Below are 6,078 nucleotides of genomic sequence, written 5' to 3'. Positions count from 1 at the left end.
AGGGCAGCCACCACCCGCCAGGACCACGGCTTGACCTAGGGGGCCTCGAGCCCCTGCTGGAAGCCCCACAGGGCCTCTCTCGGCGCCAAGCCCGCTGCGTGGGGAGAGGTCCCCGGCATCTCATCCTCCACCACCACCCACCCCCCTCGCTCTCACAGTCACCCCCGCCACCAGCCACCTGCCCCCTTCTCACATATTGGGCGCCTACTGAATGCCCAGCCTATGGTGGAACTGAGCGCACATTAGAGCCAGAGACAGTTCCTGCTCACGGGCTGGAGGGGGTGCACCCCCCAGCGCGAAAACATTCCCTCCCCAGTAAGACGGCCCCGGGGGGCAGTGGTGGAGCCCGGGAAGAGAAGGGAGAAGAGTTTACTTGGCAGAGGCTGATGGAGGCGGTGGCCCTTTCGCTCCTGTCCTGGCAGCAGTACCCTGAGCTCCTGGACCCTGGATCCAGGCTGGAAGGAGCAAAGAAAGGCACTTACCTTGTTCCTTCTCCTCCCACAAGCCCTTGGAACACCTTTGCACCCACCTGCCTCCTGCCAGCTCCCTTCCTTCCCAGGGCAGTGACAGTAGTGACAAAGGGAAAGAAACTTGGTCCAAGAACCAGGGCTGTGAGTTCCAGGGCCAGGTCTCCTGCTCACCAGCTGTGTGACTCTGGGCAAGGCCTGCAACACCTCTGGGCCTCAGTTTCCCCGTCAGTAAAATGGGGATGCTCTCCTGCCTGGCCCACATGTGGCATGGAGAGCCCGTGAGCTACTCCTGCAGGCCAGCCGCGGGTGACAGACCACGCCTCCAGGTCCTCGTGGTCTCCCCCGCCTGCTGCAGTCCTCCAAGGAGAAGGGGGCCCCCCCTTTTGGCTCTCACACTGGTCTTGCCTCAGGACCCCCGGAGCAAGTAGGCGCTCTAACGGCGTGGAGAGGGGGGTCCTCCTGGAGCCATGCTGTGCTTCCAGAAGGCCCTGGCCCAGCCCACTGGAGCCCTTGAGCCATTCACTAGCCCAGGCAGAGGATGGAGTGGGACTGCAGCCCCTCTCTCCTTCCCTCACTGAGCCTTGCTAGGGTCCCACCCTTTCCCGACTCGGGGTGAGGGCTGTGGCCCTGCCGCTCTCCACCTAGGGCTGGACAGCAGAACTGAGAAGGGGTGCAGGCAGAAGCCTGCCTTCCAGGGGTCCCACTCTGCCACAACCTGTACCCCTGTGTGCCTCAGAAACTCTGTCCTCATTCCAGCCCCACCGCTGTCCTTCCTAGGTGCCCCCAGGAGGGCAAGGAGGATTCAGACGAGGTCACCAAATTCCAGACTGTCAGAAGGTCCCAAGAGGTACAGTCAAGAGTCCCCAGTTGCCAGGTCAGAAAGCTGAAGCCTAGAGGAGGAGCCTGTCTGAGGCCACAGGCTTCAGCAGATGCTCAAGGGAGGCTCCTGGGGAGGAACAGTGCACCTGGGGGATGTGGGACTGGAGGGGCTAGAGGGTGGGAATGAGCGAGACTGCGGCAGGAGGAGCAGGAGGGGAGGAGGTGGTAACCACCTTCAAGCCTGAACCAAAAAAATGTTATTCCTTAGAAGCTGCCTTCCAAGAAAACAGTGTGGGGTTTTCTGGGTGGTAAGGGGCTGGGTGCCAAACAGGTTCCCTCTTGGTCCATGGCAATGCCTGTCTGCCAAGCCCCTCCCCTCTGCACTGGGGGTCCGTCAGCATCTGCACTGGCCCCACACCTGATGCCCACCCCTGGGGCCAGCCTCCTGAGGAAGGTTCCTGCTTGCCCTGCTGCTTCAGACTGAGTGAGGTTAACAATACCTGCCCTTCCAGCTCGGAGCAGGGGGATCACTCCCCAGCTCCCACCAAGCATCTCCCCTTTATGGCCAAGATACCAAGGCCCCCTTGGCCACCCTCCAAGACCTCTGAGCCCTGCTGGTCATGCCCAGGAATGGTCCCAACACTCCCCACTGTGGCCAAGTTGGGTACACACCCAACTATAGCCTTTTTTGGGAAGCCCCACCTCCCCATAAACTCCTTGCTGTCCCCCAGACTGAGTCCTACAGGCAGTGGCCACGGGCAGGGTGGGCACCAGCCAGCTAAGGAGAATGAGAGGCACTGCCCACACCCTGGAAACTTCACTAGGGAATCACAAGGATTCAGATCAAGAGAGCAGCTAGGACTCGGGACCCAAGGGCTCACCTGACACACATCACCCTGGAAATTGCAACAGAACTTTCCAAGAGTGAGAAAGTCCTAAAAAAGCTTCAACAGAGAAACTCAAGGTATGGAAGACAGGGGAAGCAGGTATGGATTTTGGTTCCCATTTGCCCTAGCTAAGTGAAATCATTCTTTTAAAAAAAAAAAGAAAAAGAAAATTTAATCCGCTTTGAGCCCCTGGTTACCAGGTGGGAAATTCAATGTCCTGAGTCATTTTACTCTCATGCTAGAAGCCTCAAAAGACCCAGAACATCAGAGAGGCTGCCCTCTAGCCATTGCATGCAGGCTTGATGAATGAACCCTTGAGGGCAGGTGTCTCTGCTTCCTGCAAAGCCTGGGCACAAGGACACCACGCAGCATGTCCCTTGAGGTTCATACATCCTCAGGGCATCACCAGGAGCAGGACATTGTCCTTGCTACTAGCAGAGCCACAGGCCCCCATCTCCCGAGTCTGGGGGAAGCTATCTTGCCTTTTTTCCCTCTGCCTGCTTCTACCACAACCTCCCTAACTCCTCCCTCCTTTCCTCTTCCCATTTGGGACAAACTTCCATCACCCCAGGACTTCCCTGGTGGCTCAGATGGTAAAGTGTCTGCCTACAATGCAGGAGACCCAGAAGTTCAATCTCTGGGTGGGGAAGATCCCCTGGAGCAGGAAATGGCAACTGACTCCAGTACTCTTGCCTGGAAAATCCCATGGACAGAGGATCCTGGGAGGGTACAGTCCATGAGGTTGCAAAGAGTTGGACATGACTGAGCGACTTCACTTTCTTTCTTTCCATCAGCCCACAGTGTGCCTTGGCTCACAGAAGCCCCCTCAGATCTGGACCTTGAGGTGGGGGAAACACAAGTACCTCCCGGGGTGGAGAGAGAAAAGGACCGAGCAGGAGAAGACCACTGATGATGATGGTAATGACGTTTAACTTCCTGAACTGTTAGCCACTGACAACGGTGCCAGCCGAAGTGTGAGAGTATTAGTCGCTCAGTCATGTCAAACTCTTTGCTACCTCATGGACTATAACCCACAAGGCTCCTCTCTCCATGGAATTCTCCAAGCCAGAATACTGGAGTGGGTTGCCATTCCCTTCTCCAGGGGATCTTCCTGACCCCAGGGATCGAACCCAGGTCGCCTGCATTGCAGGCAGATTCTTTACCATCTGAGCCACCAGGGAAGCCCTAGCCATGTGCCAGGCTCTCCCATAAATGCTATACAAAAGTTATCCTACTTAATCCTCACAATGACTCTATGAGGAAAGGGAATGTTATTATCCCCATTTAGGAGATGGGGACGCTGAGGCCTAGAGAACCATGTGACTTGCCCCAGTTCCCTCAGCTAGTAAATAGGAGAGCCAAGATTCAAATGCAGGCAAATTTCTGGAGACAGGGGTGTGGCTTCCAGCAGATCCTCAAGGCATCTGAGACCAGACAGAAAACCATATGCTTGTGCTTTGAAGCAGAGCCAGGGCACTATTCAAACCTTCATCTCCTTCCTCCATAGCTCTCTAGATTCATGACTCCTAGAAACAGCAGCTCAAAAAGTGGCTGGGCAAGGAGAAGCATAATTCCTCTTAGAAGTAGTGGAATTCATGTCTAGATTGTTCTTTATGGGAAGGGGAAGGCATAGACAAAATAGACAATCCATCAACTGGTCTAGTCAAGAAAATAATACCAAATATGTGGTTAGAAAGGAAGTAATAACACAGCTATAGAGATGACTTTTGAAATTTAAGAGAATAGTACATGCATTTTCCATGCTTATTAATGAGTGCTTCAACATTAAAAACAATATTCTAGTAATATATTTGTAAATTTCCAAAATGGACTCAATGAGTGAGAAACCTATAACTACAGAAGAAATTTTACAATTGTTCTCTAAAAAAGATACAAAACAGAGAGAGTTTTCTTATGAGTTCTTCCAAACTAGAAAAACAGTTCATTTCTATTTCTCTAAACTTTTCCAGAGCACATGGGGGAAATGATGGATGGGTTTTATGCATCCAAATTGATTTTATAAAGTTCACGTACTCCTGACACTCAAATCTAACAAAGATAAGTGTCCTCCCTCCTGACCTTCATGATGATAAACCACAGACAAGTTTCACTTCAGCAATGTATACAAAACCCTGGATAAAAGGCCAGCAAGTGAAATCCTGTTATGGTGTTGCCTAAAGAGGTCAGAGTTGCCCACAATTGTACAACACCCAGTGTTTGGTATGCTTTCCTGGTCCCTAGACTTGTGCTGGGGCAAAACTAGACCCGATATCTGGATCCAGGCAGTTTGGACCCAACATTCCTTTTGTACAGTCCTAAGTGCTCCTCTCAGGAAGCAGAGAGAAGAAAATGGAGCAAGTGTGCAAAGCTTGCAAAAAATACAAAAGGGCTACAGTTTGAATAATTGCTGCTTGCTAGAACCTTGCAGTCAGCTGAAATGCCACATTAGGTTGATAATTTGTCACTTCCTTTCCTTTTTGAGAAGTTCTCAAGTGTTTGTTGTCAAATAAGTTACTTTCTTGTTTTCTCCCTGCTGGGTTTGGCCACATCTGATTAAATAGTCAAGTCCTGGTTGGAATTCCTTCTTTTCTGTATCAATATGCATACCCCCAAAACACCTGGGGACAGTGCCTATGGTGACCAGGGCAACAGAACCCTGGATTCAAGGTATTTGATCCAAGTGGCAGGGTACCCATGGCATGGCCTCTGTCTGGGGTTCCAGAAAGCTAGGAGCTTCTCAGCCAGCAAATAGGACTGTCATTGCCCTAGGAAGCCACTAGATGGCGCAGGACTCTATTTCCAGGACGTGATAACACGTGTTAAGTCGCTCAGTCATATCCAACTCTTTGCGACCCCATGGACTACAGCCCAACAGGCTCCTCTGTTCATGGAATTCTCCAGGCAAGAATACTGGAGTGGGTAGCCATTCCCTTCTCCAGGGGATCTTCCCGACCCAGGGATCAAATCCGGTTCTCCCACATTGCAGGCAGATTCTTTACCATCTGAGTCATCAGGGAAGTCCCATTTCCAGGATATGTGACATCAAAGTCCATTTCATTTCTGATTCACAGCTATTGTTTCTTTCACTTTTAAAATACAATTCAGATATATTAAAGACTAATCTGCATACAGTAAAATTCACCCATTTTAGGTATACATTTTGATGAGTTTTGACAAGTATGTGTAGTTGTAGAAACCCCCCACCCCAATCAGGATGTAAAATATTTCCATGACCCTTAAGTTTTCTTATGCGTCTTTGTAGTCAATTTTCTACCTCCACCCACGTCTCCTGGCAACTATTAATCTGCTTTCTGTCCCTATAGTTTTGTCTTTTCCAGAATCTCATATAAATGGAATGATTCAGTATGTGGCCTTTTGTATCTGTCTTCCTCCACTTGACATAATGCTTTTGAAACTCATCCATGTTGTATCAACAGCTTGTTCCTTTTTATTGCTGAGAAGTATTCCACTGTGTGGACCACAGTTTGTTTTTCCATTTATATCAGAAATTATGTATTTGGTTTGCTTCTGGTTTGGGGCCATTTCAAAAACAAAAAACTTCTGTCAATATTCACATACAGGTCTTTGAGTGGGCATACATTTTTTTTCTTGGGTAAATATCTAGGAATGAGGCTCTCAGTCATATAAGTGTATGTTTAACTGTACAAGAAACTGCCAAACTGTTTTCCAAAGTGGCTATTGCTCCACAAAGTAACTGTTGCCAGCACTTCATATTGTGTGTGTGTGTGTTTTTAAACCATTCTAGTCAGTAAGTACTGTTATTTCATTGTGGTTTTAATTTTCATTTCCCAAATGACTAATAATGTTAAGCATCTGTTCACATACATATTTTCCATCATATCTCATGTCTGATGAAGTTTCTGTTCAAATCCTTTGCCCAT

The sequence above is a fragment of the Cervus elaphus genome, chromosome 13, assembly GCF_910594005.1.
Source record: "Cervus elaphus chromosome 13, mCerEla1.1, whole genome shotgun sequence".
Classification (NCBI taxonomy): domain Eukaryota; kingdom Metazoa; phylum Chordata; class Mammalia; order Artiodactyla; family Cervidae; genus Cervus; species Cervus elaphus.
The sequence above is the reverse complement of the archived record's forward strand: the minus strand, read 5'-3'. Positions refer to the sequence as shown.